This window comes from Lampetra fluviatilis, chromosome 52, assembly GCF_964198595.1.
Source record: "Lampetra fluviatilis chromosome 52, kcLamFluv1.1, whole genome shotgun sequence".
Taxonomy (NCBI): Eukaryota; Metazoa; Chordata; class Hyperoartia; order Petromyzontiformes; family Petromyzontidae; genus Lampetra; species Lampetra fluviatilis.
Genome location: NC_136326.1, coordinates 6,859,691 through 6,876,826, shown reverse-complemented (window position 1 = coordinate 6,876,826; position 17,136 = coordinate 6,859,691).

Below are 17,136 nucleotides of genomic sequence, written 5' to 3'. Positions count from 1 at the left end.
TGTTTGCATTCTGACCACACGTATTGTGGTTAATGCAGACATGATTCCTCGTAAAAAGGTTTCAGGTTTGTTGCCAGAAAAAAGGGGAAAAACCTCTTCTTAGAAAAAAATATATCTATTTCGATTTAAAGCTTTCGTGACTGCAGGGATTCATCTTCTTGGTTCTTTCGGTAAAGTCACGTAGATGGAAGCAGCCGTCCTCAGGTGAAGAACAGGTCTGTCGAGAAGACAGAGTCTGTTCTTCTCGACAAACCTGTTCTTCACCTGAGGACGGCGGCTAGTGTTGTGGCCGAAACGTCGTGAGAATGATTTTATTATGTTTTATTTTTATCATTTTATTATTTCCATTCTACGTGACTTTACCGAAAGAACCAAGAAGAAAAATATATCTAGTTTAGTTTGTAGTTTAATAGTTTTAGGTCTGTTATGTTTATCGTGTTTGTTTTCCAGCATTGGGCAAAACTTGACCCAAAACTATTTTTTTCCACCTAGGCAACTGGAGCGCACCACAGACTAAGGGTTTCTAACCTAACATTAAAACCTACCCATAAAAGAGCTTTTTGGGTTAGATCACGTAAATATATAAACGTGTCGTTAAAACCCGCCACCACCCGACACAGCCAACTCGTAAGGGTTGTAATGTAAACAGAACGTGGCCAATTCGTCACTAGTACAGCACTAGTGTGTAGTGTATAGTAGTGTAGTGTATACTGTAGTGTAAAGTGTAGTGTATAGTAGTGCAGTGTATAGTAGTGTGTAGTAGTGTAGTGTATAGTGTAGTGTATAGTGTAGTGTCTAGTGTAGCGTATAGTAGTGTAGTGTATAATAGTGTAGTGTATAGTAGTGTAGTGTATAGTGTAGTAGTGTATAGTAGTGTAGTGTATAGTAGTGTAGTGTATAGTAGTGCAATGTATAGTGTAGTGTGTAGGAGTGCAGTATATAGTAGTGTAGTGTATAGTGTAGTATACTAGTACAGCACATCGGTGTGTTGGAGAGCCAAGCCACAACATTTACAAACGGAGTACGACGCTTCGCCAGTAATTACAGCTAGTTTCACGGGCGTCAGACAGATTTGTGGAGAAGTCTTACTGTTTCGTTCCTTATATAGAGTCGTAGATGTGTGGACCACACTTATGCGCTCTTGCACAATGTGGTGGGGGGGGGGGGGATTACTGATGCAACGTGCATTATGCATGTGCATTACACGAGCCCTTTGAACTTCACCTTCCTGTCTATTGTGTTTATTAAAATAGTCTACCGACGGTAATCACCATTGAACTACGCTGCCCTTTGTAGGCACGCATTTCAATAATGTATTATTTTATGTTTCGCTTCCACGCAACACAAAGGCAGTAGCTATCCGAACGGTAAAAGTTTTTTTGATGGCTTTTAATTTTGATAGATTTTGTAATTAGTCTTGGCCAGTACTAGCTAGTTTTGCACAAAACTTCAACATTATCAAAATCAATAGAGTGTCCTTGTTGGCACTGCTGACAGCTGTATTTTTATATTTGGGAGAATTTTATATTTCTCTGATGTTCTTTGAGGCTCGTGCTGATCATTCGTCCTTTTTCCCAACATAACATTTATATATTGATATGTTATATATTAAAATTGTATTCTGTTATGAGGGAGTTTGTGCAACACGTTCCATTTGTTATGAGGACGTTTAATGGTACTAGTTTTGCTTTTGTTAGGAGGGAGTTTGACAGAACGAGGTCTCTTTTGTTATGAGAGTTGATGGATCTGGGTCCCTTTTGTGACAATGGAGTTTGATGGAACTAGGTCCCTTTTTTCTTCTACGTTCTTTCGGTGAAGTCACGTAGAATGGAAATAATGAAATAATAAACATAAAACATAATAAAATAATTCTCACGACGTTTCGGCCACAATGCAAGCAGCAGTCCTCAGGTGAAGAACAGGTCTGTCGAGAAGACAGACCTGTTCTAAGGTCCCTTTTGTTACGATGGAGTTTGACTGAACTTAGTATCTTTGTTACGATGGAGTTTGACTGAACTATGTATCTTTGTTACGATGGAGTTTGACTGAACTAGGTATCTTTGTTACGATGGAGTTTGACTGAACTATGTATCTTTGTTACGATGGAGTTTGATGGAACTAGGTATCTTTGTTACGATGGAGTTTGACTGAACTATGTATCTTTGTTACGATGGAGTTTGATGGAACTATGTATCTTTGTTACGATGGAGTTTGATGGAACTAGTTATCTGTGTTACGATGGAGTTTGACTGAACTTAGTATCTTTGTTACGAAGGAGTTTGACTGAACTATGTATCTTTGTTACGATGGAGTTTGACTGAACTGGTATCTTTGTTACGATGGAGTTTGACTGAACTGGTATCTTTGTTACGATGGAGTTTGACTGAACTGGTATCTTTGTTACGATGGAGTTTGACTGAACTGGTATCTTTGTTACGATGGAGTTTGACTGAACTGGTATCTTTGTTACGATGGAGTTTGATGGAACTATGTATCTTTGTTACGATGGAGTTTGACTGAACTGGTATCTTTGTTACGATGGAGTTTGACTGAACTGGTATCTTTGTTACGATGGAGTTTGACTGAACTGGTATCTTTGTTACGATGGAGTTTGATGGAACTATGTATCTTTGTTACGATGGAGTTTGACTGAACTGGTATCTTTGTTACGATGGAGTTTGAATGAACTGGTAACTTTGTTACGATGGAGTTTGACTGAACTGGTATCTATGTTACGATGGAGTTTGACTGAACTGGTATCTTTGTTACGATGGAGTTTGACTGAACTGGTATCTTTGTTACGATGGAGTTTGACTGAACTAGGTATCTTTGTTACGATGGAGTTTGACTGAACTGGTATCTTTGTTACGATGGAGTTTGACTGAACTAGGTATCTTTGTTACGATGGAGTTTGACTGAACTGGTATCTTTGTTACGATGGAGTTTGACTGAACTAGGTATCTTTGTTACGATGGAGTTTGACTGAACTGGTATCTTTGTTACGATGGAGTTTGACTGAACTAGGTATCTGTGTTACGATGGAGTTTGACTGAACTTAGTATCTTTGTTACGATGGAGTTTGACTGAACTTAGTATCTTTGTTACGATGGAGTTTGATGGAACTATGTATCTTTGTTACGATGGAGTTTGACTGAACTAGGTATCTTTGTTACGATGGAGTTTGATGGAACTATGTATCATTGTTACGATGGAGTTTGACTGAACTAGGTATCTTTGTTACGATGGAGTTTGACTGAACTAGGTATCTGTGTTACTATGGAGTTTGACTTAACTTAGTATCTTTGTTACGAGGGAGTTTGACTGAACTAGGTATCTTTGTTACGATGGAGTTTGACTGAACTTAGTATCTTTGTTACGATGGAGTTTGACTGAACTAGGTATCTTTGTTACGATGGAGTTTGACTGAACTATGTATCTTTGTTACGAGGGAGTTTGACTGAACTAGGTATCTTTGTTACGATGGAGTTTGACTGAACTAGGTATCTTTGTTACTATGGAGTTTGACTGAACTTAGTATCTTTGTTACGATGGAGTTTGACTGAACTTAGTATCTTTGTTACGATGGAGTTTGACTGAACTTAGTATCTTTGTTACGATGGAGTTTGATTGAACTAGGTATCTGTGTTACTATGGAGTTTGACTGAACTTAGTATCTTTGTTACGAGGGAGTTTGACTGAACTAGGTATCTTTGTTACGATGGAGTTTGACTGAACTTAGTATCTTTGTTACGAGGGAGTTTGACTGAACTAGGTATCTTTGTTACGATGGAGTTTGACTGAACTTAGTATCTTTGTTACGATGGAGTTTGACTGAACTTAGTATCTTTGTTACGATGGAGTTTGATTGAACTAGGTATCTGTGTTACTATGGAGTTTGACTGAACTTAGTATCTTTGTTACGAGGGAGTTTGACTGAACTAGGTATCTTTGTTACGATGGAGTTTGACTGAACTTAGTATCTTTGTTACGAGGGAGTTTGACTGAACTAGGTATTTTTGTTACGATGGAGTTTGATGGAACTAGGTATCTTTGTTACGATGGAGTTTGACTGAACTGGTATCTTTGTTACGATGGAGTTTGATTGAACTAGGTATCTTTGTTACGATGGAGTTTGACTGAACTAAGTATATTTGTTACGATGGAGTTTGACTGAACTATGTATATTTGTTACGATGGAGTTTGACTGAACTAGGTATCTTTCTTACGATGGAGTTTGACTGAACTAGGTATCTGTGTTACGATGGAGTTTGACTGAACTAGGTATCTTTGTTACGATGGAGTTTGACTGAACTGGTATCTTTGTTACGATGGAGTTTGACTGAACTAGGTATCTTTGTTACGATGGAGTTTGACTGAACTGGTATCTTTGTTACGATGGAGTTTGACTGAACTGGTATCTTTGTTACGATGGAGTTTGACTGAACTAGGTATCTTTGTTACGATGGAGTTTGACTGAACTGGTATCTTTGTTACGATGGAGTTTGACTGAACTAGGTATCTGTGTTACGATGGAGTTTGACTGAACTGGTATCTTTGTTACGATGGAGTTTGACTGAACTAGGTATCTTTGTTACGATGGAGTTTGACTGAACTAGGTATCTTTGTTACGATGGAGTTTGACTGAACTAGGTATCTTTGTTACGATGGAGTTTGACTGAACTTAGTATCTTTGTTACGATGGAGTTTGATGAACTAGGTATCTGTGTTACGATGGAGTTTGACTGAACTGGTATCTTTGTTACGATGGAGTTTGACTGAACTAGGTATCTTTGTTACGATGGAGTTTGACTGAACTGGTATCTTTGTTACGATGGAGTTTGACTGAACTAGGTATCTTTGTTACGATGGAGCTTGACTGAACTGGTATCTTTGTTACGATGGAGTTTGACTGAACTAGGTATCTGTGTTACGATGGAGTTTGACTGAACTGGTATCTTTGTTACGATGGAGTTTGACTGAACTAGGTATCTTTGTTACGATGGAGTTTGACTGAACTAGGTATCTTTGTTACGATGGAGTTTGACTGAACTAGGAATCTTTGTTACGATGGAGTTTGATGGAACTATGTATCTTTGTTACGATGGAGTTTGACTGAACTATGTATCTGTGTTACGATGGATTTTGACTGAACTAGGTATCTTTGTTACGATGGAGTTTGACTGAACTAGGTATCTTTGTTACGATGGAGTTTGACTGAACTATGTATCTTTGTTACGATGGAGTTTGACTGAACTAGGTATCTTTGTTACGATGGAGTTTGACTGAACTAGGTATCTTTGTTACGATGGAGTTTGACTGAACTAGGTATCTGTGTTACGATGGAGTTTGACTGAACTAGGTATCTGTGTTACGATGGAGTTTGACTGAACTAGGTATCTTTGTTACGATTGAGTTTGACTGAACTGGTATCTTTCTTACTATGGAGTTTGACTGAACTAGGTATCTTTGTTACTATGGAGTTTGACTGAACTAGGTATCTTTGTTACTATGGAGTTTGACTGAACTAGGTATCTTTGTTACTATGGAGTTTAACTGAACTAGGTATCTTTGTTACGATGGAGTTTGATGGAACTAGGTATCTTTGTTACTATGGAGTTTGACTGAACTAGGTATCTTTGTTACTATGGAGTTTGACTGAACTAGGTATCTTTGTTACGATGGAGTTTGACTGAACTAGGTATCTTTGTTACGATGGAGTTTGACTGAACTAGGTATCTGTGTTACGATGGAGTTTGACTGAACTAGGTATCTTTGTTACGATGGAGTTTGACTGAACTGGTATCTTTGTTACGATGGAGTTTGACTGAACAGGTATCTTTGTTACGATGGAGTTTGACTGAACTGGTATCTTTGTTACGATGGAGTTTGACTGAACTGGTATCTTTGTTACGATGGAGTTTGACTGAACTAGGTATCTTTGTTACGATGGAGTTTGACTGAACTGGTATCTTTGTTACGATGGAGTTTGACTGAACTAGGTATCTGTGTTACGATGGAGTTTGACTGAACTGGTATCTTTGTTACGATGGAGTTTGACTGAACTAGGTATCTTTGTTACGATGGAGTTTGACTGAACTAGGTATCTTTGTTACGATGGAGTTTGACTGAACTAGGTATCTTTGTTACGATGGAGTTTGACTGAACTAGGTATCTTTGTTACGATGGAGTTTGACTGAACTTAGTATCTGTGTTACGATGGAGTTTGACTGAACTGGTATCTTTGTTACGATGGAGTTTGACTGAACTGGTATCTTTGTTACGATGGAGTTTGACTGAACTAGGTATCTTTGTTACGATGGAGTTTGACTGAACTGGTATCTTTGTTACGATGGAGTTTGACTGAACTAGGTATCTTTGTTACGATGGAGTTTGACTGAACTAGTATCTTTGTTACGATGGAGTTTGACTGAACTAGGTATCTGTGTTACGATGGAGTTTGACTGAACTGGTATCTTTGTTACGATGGAGTTTGACTGAACTAGGTATCTTTGTTACGATGGAGTTTGATGGAACTATGTATCTTTGTTACGATGGAGTTTGACTGAACTATGTATCTGTGTTACGATGGAGTTTGACTGAACTAGGTATCTTTGTTACGATGGAGTTTGACTGAACTAGGTATCTTTGTTACGATGGAGTTTGACTGAACGAGGTATCTTTGTTACGATGGAGTTTGACTGAACTAGGTATCTGTGTTACGATGGAGTTTGACTGAACTAGGTATCTGTGTTACGATGGAGTTTGACTGAACTAGGTATCTTTGTTACGATTGAGTTTGACTGAACTGGTATCTTTCTTACTATGGAGTTTGACTGAACTAGGTATCTTTGTTACTATGGAGTTTGACTGAACTAGGTATCTTTGTTACTATGGAGTTTGACTGAACTAGGTATCTTTGTTACTATGGAGTTTGACTGAACTAGGTATCTTTGTTACGATGGAGTTTGATGGAACTAGGTATCTTTGTTAATTTGGAGTTTGACTGAACTAGGTATCTTTGTTACTATGGAGTTTGACTGAACTAGGTATCTTTGTTACGATGGAGTTTGACTGAACTAGGTATCTTTGTTACGATGGAGTTTGACTGAACTGGTATCTTTGTTACTATGGAGTTTGACTGAACTAGGTATCTTTGTTACGATGGAGTTTGACTGAACTGGTATCTTTGTTACGATGGAGTTTGACTGAACTAGGTATCTTTGTTACGATGGAGTTTGACTGAACTGGTATCTTTGTTACGATGGAGTTTGATGGAACTAGGTATCTTTGTTACGATGGAGTTTGACTGAACTAGGTATCTTTGTTACTATGGAGTTTGACTGAACTGGTATCTTTGTTACGATGGAGTTTGACTGAACTGGTATCTTTGTTACGATGGAGTTTGACTGAACTAGGTATCTGTGTTACGATGGAGTTTGACTGAACTAGGTATCTTTGTTACGATGGAGTTTGACTGAACTAGGTATCTGTGTTACGATGGAGTTTGACTGAACTAGGTATCTTTGTTACGATGGAGTTTGACTGAACTAGGTATCTGTGTTACGATGGAGTTTGACTGAACTAGGTATCTTTGTTACGATGGAGTTTGACTGAACTAGGTATCTGTGTTACGATGGAGTTTGACTGAACTAGGTATCTGTGTTACGATGGAGTTTGACTGAACTAGGTATCTGTGTTATGATGGAGTTTGACTGAACTAGGTATCTGTGTTACGATGGAGTTTGACTGAACTAGGTATCTGTGTTACGATGGAGTTTGACTGAACTATGTATCTTTGTTACGATGGAGTTTGACTGAACTATGTATCTTTGTTACGATGGAGTTTGACGGAACTAGGTATCTGTGTTACGATGGAGTTTGACTGAACTTAGTATCTTTGTTACGATGGAGTTTGACTGAACTATGTATCTTTGTTACGAGGGAGTTTGACTGAACTATGTATCTTTGTTACGATGGAGTTTGATGGAACTATGTATCTTTGTTACGATGGAGTTTGACTGAACTGGTATCTTTGTTACGATGGAGTTTGACTGAACTATGTATCTTTGTTACGAGGGAGTTTGACTGAACTATGTATCTTTGTTACGATGGAGTTTGATGGAACTATGTATCTTTGTTACGATGGAGTTTGACTGAACTAGGTATCTGTGTTACGATGGAGTTTGACTGAACTAGGTATCTTTGTTACGATGGAGTTTGATGGAACTATGTATCTTTGTTACGATGGAGTTTGACTGAACTATGTATCTTTGTTACGATGGAGTTTGACTGAACTAGGTATCTGTGTTACGATGGAGTTTGACTGAACTAGGTATCTGTGTTACGATGGAGTTTGATGGAACTATGTATCTTTGTTACGATGGAGTTTGACTGAACTAGGTATCTTTGTTACGATGGAGTTTGATGGAACTAGGTATCTTTGTTACTATGGAATTTGACTGAACTATGTATCTTTGTTACGATGGAGTTTGACTGAACTATGTATCTTTGTTACGATGGAGTTTAACTGAACTAGGTATCTTTGTTACGATGGAGTTTGACTGAACTAGGTATCTTTGTTACGATGGAGTTTGACTGAACTAGGTATCTTTGTAACGAGAGAGTTTGATGGAACTAGGTCCCTTTGTTAAGAGGGAGTTTGATGGAACTTGGTATCTTTTGTAACGAGAGAGTTTGATGGAACTAGGTATCTTCAGTCACGATGGAGTTTGACGGAACTTGGTATCTTTTGTCACGATGGAGTTTGACGGAACTAGGTCCCTTTGTTAAGAGGGAGTTTGACGGAACTACGTCTCTTTATTACCAGGGAGTTTGACGGATGTCAAGCCCGCAATGCGTACCTCACGTGAGGATGAAAGCAGGACACACGCATATCAACTGCTGGTCGCCTTGTGACACGACGCGGCCTGGAATGCAGCACTCTGGCGTCTGCACGTGTTGATGGATCATACACGCGCTCACTCATTGACTCATTCGTGAAACTAAACCGCTTCACCACTCACACACATACACAACACCTTGAATATTCTTGATTTAAAGCTTTCGTGACTGTAGGGCTTCATATTATTGGTTCTTTCGGTAAAGTCACGTAGAAGGGAAATAATAAAATAATAAAAGTTTGTATTATTAGTTAATTATTTAAGAGGAAAATTCTAAAATAATAAATATTTTATTATTTCACTTCTACGTGACTTCACCGAAAGAACCAAGAATATGAATACCTTGAATATTATTCATAATAGAAGTTTTTTTTTTAGTTTGATCGCGTACATATGAATGTGTCGTTAAACCCGTGACCACCCAACACAGCCAATTAATAAGTTACGTCACGTGAACAAAACATCTCGATTCGTTACTAATACAGCACACCGGTGTATTGGGGAGTAAACCCACAACATTCACAATATTAAATATTTACAATTGCAAATGTTGCGGCAGTGTCGGTTTGTTGACGGTTTAACGACACATTCATATTTACGCGATCTAACCCAAAAGCCTCTAGTATATATAATATTGCTTGCGATAGCCTACGTGATAGTCCTTGGGCCATACTAGATATCGTTAGCACGCAAGGTGGAAACACTTCAATGCTGCAATTTTATCTGTTGCACCAACAAAAGTAAAATAATACATGATAATCTTTCCAAATGAGCAGCTGTAAAAATTTTCTCGTAAGGAAACCTGCTTTTGCACCTATTGCAATCACGCCTATTTGCCTGGATGTTACAAATAAAACATTCCAACACATCTGCTGTTAATTAAGACAAAAATAATTTACAAAATGTATGTTTGTCTCCAAAGCATGTATTTCATACATATTCTTGCATTTATTCGCGCTTGTTCTTCAATTTCAGTGACTTAGTTAAGTCTGGGATAGATTGGCGCTATCTGTTTTCCTTCTGTTTCTCGCAGCTTGTTTGCCAATATTGTATGGATTCTGGAGAAGCAGAATGTCCTACCATTCCAGAGTCACACATTGTCTTCCTGTACTATCTACTCACAGGCGCTAATAATCAGAGGTGTGGACTCGAGTCATGTGACTTGGACTCGAGTCAGACTCGAGTCATGAATTTGATGACTTGCGACTCGACTTGGACTTGCATAACAATGACTTTGTCCCACCTATGAGATGTGGACTCGAGTCATGTGACTTGGACTCGAGTCAGACTCGAGTCATGAATTTGATGACTTGCGACTCGACTTGGACTTGCATAACAATGACTTTGTCCCACCTCTGCTAATAATCCTGATAATGCATCCCATCGAGTTCGGCAGCTTCTGCAATCACTTGGCCATGACATAGTTTATGCAGTGACATGTGGAAAGACCAAGCCTTCCAAGGACATTGTTCTGCCATTCAGTGTCAAGTTATTGTCAGGGAATGTAGAGCTGATAAACATCCTCAACCGACTTGGTCGCAGTGTGTCCTATTCACAGACGGAAGAGATCGACACTGCCCTGTGTCTTCAGAAACTCTCATCATCAGGGAGTGACATTGCCCTACCAGCTAATATCCATCCTGTTATATTCACTACTTGATCCTGGGACAATATCGATCGTCTTAAAGAAACAGTCAGTGGTGAGGGAACATCTCACAAAGTCAATGGGAGTGCTGTGCAAGCAAAGCCAGTCAGCCCAGTTCCTGTCCAAACCATGCCCACTGTTGCAAAAGCAAAGCAGAGAAGCATGCATGCACCCCCGCCAATGTTACCAAATTACAACGCTGGACAATGGGTGGGGCCATCACAAAGCAAAAGCCCAGATGCTGATACTGCAGCCAATACTCAGCTTGCCAGAGAGAAGAACCTTGTTTGGGTCGTAGCACGCATGTCTCAACAAGAAGACCAGTCAAACAGCAGCTGGACAGGCTTCAACATCTTGACTCGAGGTGAGATGATGATCATCCCCGACAATGTAGGCTCTCTGCCTACCATCAACGCTCCAGCGACACAAATGTCGACTGGCAACAAGGTGCTTAGCCAGTCACTGAGCGCCATGCAGTACTTAAGCCTGACAAAGATTGTCTGCGTCTTTGACTAAGCCCTGTATGCAAAGGCTGTCGAGATCACATGGACACACCGTGACATGTTCCATGAAATCGACACCATCTGCATACTGCTGGCAATAATAGGAAAGCGTTTCCAAGATGCTGGACTCAGAAATCTCTGCCTTTCTTCTGGCATGATCGCAAAAGGCTCCATTGCTGGTGTTATGGATGGCCGTAAGTACAACGGGGCAGTGCGACTACACAAACTCCTGTGTGAGGCTCTCATGCGACTCACATGGAATGGTTTCCTGTCCTGGTTGGAAGCAACTCACATGAACGACATGGTTCACCTGAATGAGACACTGAGGACCATTGCCACACTGTGGGAAAGAAGTCTCACAAGCCGCTTTCAAGGAGGTCCTCGAGAACAGCTAATGTACACGCATCATGGAACTGTTTGAAGTCTACCGCGAGTTCCTCAGAGGTGGAAACGGCAGCCTCTCGACCTTCTGGATGTCCTATTTGGACATGGTTGAAATCTTGTTGGGGCTCATCCGAGCATCCAGAAAGGGAGACTGGATGCTACACTTGGCAAGCATTCGAGCAATGACCCCATGGTGCTTCGCTAATGATAGGATCAATTATGCACGCTACCTCCCCTACTACTACACCCAGATGTCTCAGCTGCCCATCACACACCCAGATGTGTACACGGAATTCATGGAAGGAGGCTTCTCAGTTCAACTGGGCTTCACCAATCCCTTTGGCCGAATCCCTGTTGACCACGCTATAGAAGAAACGGTGAACAAAGACACCCAGACAGCTGGAGGGACAAAGGGATTCACCTTGAAGCCAGGAGCCGTGACCAAATATTACCTAACAGCTGAGTACGGAAGCATGTACCTCAGAGAGCTAGAGACCTGATAGGCCAAGGCAGGTCCAAACTGTCCCATCCAGATCTACAGGGTCCAATGATCAAGAGAGATGATGCAGATGTCCAGTCTCTCATTGACCTTATGTAGAATAACTGGATCAATCCTATGTCACCTGATGAGACAGATTTGGTTAGCCTCTCCACTGGCACTATGGCTCCACCTGATGTGACCAGTGATCTCTTGAGAGCTCTTGAGATAGGAGAAGAGGCCTACCAGGTATTCAAGCAAACAAGGACCCACCATCTGTGAAATTCCACGACAAGATGACCAAGCAAAGTTTGAAGACATTCTCCAATATCAGCACGAAAACAGCACATGGAAAGAAAGCACACGATGTGGTTCTGAAGGCAGATATAAACCTGTTCAGCCACATGATCCTGGTGGCTGAAAGCAGGAAGATGAGTATGAAGGATGTCCTTGCCCACCCACTGGGCCCACTGCCATGGGTACTGGCACATGCTGATGGGTCCCTACGAAAAACAAACAAGTCTGCACTTAACTGAGAGCTTGAAAAGAATGTGTCTCCTGCAGAAGACATCCCAACCTCATCTACTTCCATCATTGATGGAATGAGCCTGGTCCAAAAAAGTAATGGCAACAACAAAACCTTTGCACAGGTGGCAGAGTCAGCCTTGACCCAGGTCCTCCACGAGGGGGCACAGAGTGAGAGGATTGATGTTGTTTTTGATGTCTGCCGACAGAATTCGATCAAAGATGCTGAACGACTGAACCGGGGTGCAGACACCACTCTCCAGGACAAGAACCTTGCAGGGGGACACCATGTCCAGCAGTGGACAAAATTCCTGTGCAGTCCCTCCAACAAGACCAGTCTTGATAATTGATAATTGTTTTTTTACGCTTCTATCTGGCAACAAAACTGACACCTTTTTACAAGGAGTCATGTTTGCATAGACGACAGTACCTGCAGTCATGATGCAAACAAAAACATAACTCTGATAATGTATGCACTATCTTTGAAGTTGATTGGTCCACACCCGAGACAGCTTTCCTTAGAGCCTAGTCTCACATGGGTTGGACCAGATGACGCCAAAAGGCGCACAAACTTGATAAGACCAGTCTTATCAAGTTTCTGGTGGAAGAGTGGAAACTCCCACGATACAGAGATATGCTGCATGGCCTGTGAGGACACCTGCTACAAGTTGACAGAAGATGAGTGTGAGGAAGTAGCAGAGCTGCACTCCACGCATGAAGAAGCTGACACACGTTTGCTCCTGCTTGCATTGCATGCAGCAAATGTAGGTTCAACGGCAGTTATCATCACATCTGAGGACACTGATGTTATGTTGCTTTGTCTTGGCTTTCAAAAGGACTTCACCTGTCCCATCTACCAGAAGTGTGAGACACAGAATCGCACACCGTTTGTCGATATCAGCTAACTGGCAAGGTCACTTGGAGACAGCATCTGTGACAGCCTAATTGGCTGACACGCCTTCTTCGCAGGCTGCGACACTGTCAGTGCATTCGCCGGTCGAGAGAAGCTGAATGCCCTGAAGATGGTGAGAAAGGACACTTCCTGCCAAGAGACGTTTAGTCGACTAGGGCAGCCATGGAATGTGAGTGATGAGCTGTTCCAGAAAATTGAGCAGTTCACCTGGTCGCATGTATGTTGCTAATAGCAGCACTGGTGAGGTGAACCAACTGCGCTACCAGCTCTTCTGCACCAAAAGGGGAAAAGTCGAGTCCAGCCAGCTGCCACCATGTAGAGGCTGTCTCTTCATGCATGGTCAACGAGCCAACAATCAGGAAGCAATCTGGAAGTGATGTCTGCAGGCTAACCCTGTGGTGCCAAGCCATACTGCATATGGATGGACAGACGATGATGGCAAGCTGGCCATTTACTGGATGCGCTCCCCACCCGCACCAGATGTGGTCTTGGGAACTGCTAGCATGCAAGTGTGTGCGTTCATGCAAAATGCCAAGCTGCACGTGCCTGTCAAATGGACTGACATGCACACAGACACGTGCAGGTTTCAGAACTGCAGTAACCAGAAACTGCAGGATGATCCAGAACCTGACTTTGAACTCGGGGGAGTCAGATGACGAGATAGCCAAGCAGTTTGAGTGACACAGGGTAGTGATTCTGATGGTATTACTGTGGTAGTAGTAGTATACATTGATGCACAGTGTGGTAATTCTAGACTTGGTTACCCTTGTTAACACCATCTAAGTACACACAGAGCTTGATAACAACAATGTAACCTTCACATATAGCCATCACTAACGATATATATGTGATGACATGTATCATTGAATAAGTCTATGCGAATGTCGCTCCACTACCGCTTCCCCAACAACAACAACCGCCATTCGCCACTAAGTGGCGGTGACGTCACCACGACGCTTGTGCCAGGCCATGTGCACCCTGAGGCCACGTGAAGTGTCGAACGCCCGCTGGCAGGAGGTCACGGGGCAGACCCAGGTGCCGCGGGTCGACTGACCAAGATGACCGAGATGAATGGCTGATGCACCACCTGTGCCCCCTACTGTACCAACTTGCTGTGCTTTAGCCACCCGGCGCTCCGCTCGTTGTTGTGAGCGTCGCTCCTCCGCCCTCCGTTGTTGTTGGAGGGCGACTGCCTCCAACTGCCCAGTAGCGTCCTTCACGAGCCTCCTCCACTGAGGCCGATCTTGACACCGCTGGTACCAGTCATCGGCTAGTCCACTCAGCTCCACGTCCTCCTGTACCACATCACTCCATCTCTTCTCTAGCCCAGTGCCGGCCCGAGCCTCTTGGGGGCCCTAAGCAGAATTTGATTTGGGGGCCCCCCTCCCACCATCATTTATTCATTCATTCATTAATTCATTTATATCACTTGGGGGCCCCAAGCAGCCGCTTAGTTCGCTTATGCCTCGGGCCGGCCCTGCTCTAGCCCGTGCAGCGCCCGTTTAGCCCCCTCGATCCGGCCGAACACACTCACACTCGGGGCTTCGGGCAGGACGCGTCACGGCTATAAGTGACGACGGATGACGAGCGAGAGAGTAATGACGGAGCGGCAGCCAAGGAAGGGAACGCGTCCGAGCAGGAGAACGTCCGCCGAGGAGATGGAGCGGCGAAAACGGTCCGCCGGTTCGATTTGTTACATCACAGGGTCGTGAGTAGAGGTGGCGGCGGTGGTCTGGAGGGGGGCGGTGGTGGGGGGGGGGGGGGCTTCATCCAGCAGTGGACTGATCATGGCTGTTGTTCTTTGATGATGATGATGATGGACCATAATAATTTCCAATCGGCTGCTCATCCTTCGAGGGGGCGGCGAAAACATCTGCCGACGAGTGCAGAAGCAACAACGGTGGCGTTAATGTTGGAAGAGTAGGCCAAGTGTGACATACATGGCAGCGTAGGTGGGGCTCGCAAGCAGCAAGGGGCGAAGTGGGGGGCACGATGCGCCCCCCGCACGCCTCCTTGACGTTTCGACGGGTCACCTCGCATCGTTTCCCTAGAGAGAATCGGCGATTTTGTTTAATTTTTGTTAATGATTGTCGAATCCCCGCCGCTAATTTCGTAACGAAAATGCAATATTAGTGCCCCCGTTCGTGTCGTTGTTGTTGTTGTCCTCTCTTATTCGTATTCTCTCCCCGAATTTTTTTTTTCAAAATAAATGTCGTTTCGCACTTAACAATCGATAGCGCATGACATTCATCACGCCCCCCCCGCCACCCGCCGCCCCCCACCTCATGCCCACCGTGCAGGCCCCGCGTCAGAACGCCCTTGAGTTTTATCCGGCGTCAAGATTTAGTGTCCATTGTAGACGTCCCAGTGTGGTCAGCGTAACATAATGACATAAAAAAAATACGGGCCGTACATCATAACCTCGGCTTATTTACGTCCCTTTCGAGAATTCCATTGTCCATTATTCGGTCGGCCGGGCGAGAGAAAGAGAGAGAGAGAGACCTCTGAGATTCATTATCAATTTTTTTTCTTTTGCAAAAGAGAATGTGTATGTGGACCCCCTCCCACCAAACCCTGTTCCCCAAATGAACGCATGATCCCGGGGACAATCGGTAGAACCGCGAGGTCGCGTCCGCTCAGTTCGCTCGCGACACGCGACACGCGCGGCCCTACGTAGGCTCGATGTCCGACGTTTCGTGACGTCGCACCGAACGTTGGGCTGGCGACGCAGAGTTGAGACGGAAAGGTTTTAAAACATTTTGGGTCGAGGAATTCTTCGATTGGTTTGACTCGAAGAGTCCGTGGTTTGGCAGCTTCGGGATGATGTCTCTACCCTGCGTCTGTTCTGTAATCCACGTCCATCTCTTTTAGTATCATCATCGTATCAGTCTATCCACTGCTGCATGAAGATCAATGTGCTGATGCTGATGATGACGATGTCTCTACCCTGCGTGTGTTCTGTAAACCACGTGTTCCTCTGTTCGTGTAATCATCGTCTCGGTCTATCCACTGCTGCATGAAGATCAATGTGCTGATGCTGATGATGATGGCGATGTCTCTACCCCGCGTCTGTTCTGTAATCCACGTGTTTCTCTGTTAGGCGGGGGTGACCAGTTGGCTCAGGGGGGGGTCGATTCCAAAATCCAGGATCGAAGGCGGCTTCGCTGAGAACCTGGGTGTTAGGTTGGGGTCGCTGTCCGTTATTAAAATCGCGCTCTCAGTCCAGCTCCAGAGAAGCCCCCTCTTTTTCGATTTAAAGCTTTCGTGACTGCAGGGATTCATCTTCTTGGTTCTTTCCTTAAAGTCACGTAGAAGGGAAATAATGAAATGAAATAAAAACGTAATAAAATAATTCTCACGACGTTTCGGCCACAACGCAAGCAGCCGTCATTCAGACGCTGTCTTTCCGACAGACCTGTTCTTCACCTGAGGACGACGGCTGCTTGCGTTGTGGCCGAAACGTCGTGAGAATTTTTTTTATGATTTGTATTTTTATTATTTTATTATTTCCCTTCTACGTGACTTCACCGAAAGAACCAAGAAGATGAAGCCCCCTCTTCTTTCCCTCGAGTCGATCGCCTTCTCTGTCGCGTTGCACAGAAGATGTCTTGCATATTGAGTCTCTTGTTTCGCACCGTACGGAGCCACCCGTGCTCTTCCTAAGAGCGGATAGTCGATGGTGTCAGCCTGGTCTCCAATAAATGCACCCAAAACAAATAAAATAAAATTGTTACGGTAGATGTCATTAAATTGATGTCATTAAATTTCGATTTAAAGCTTTCGTGACT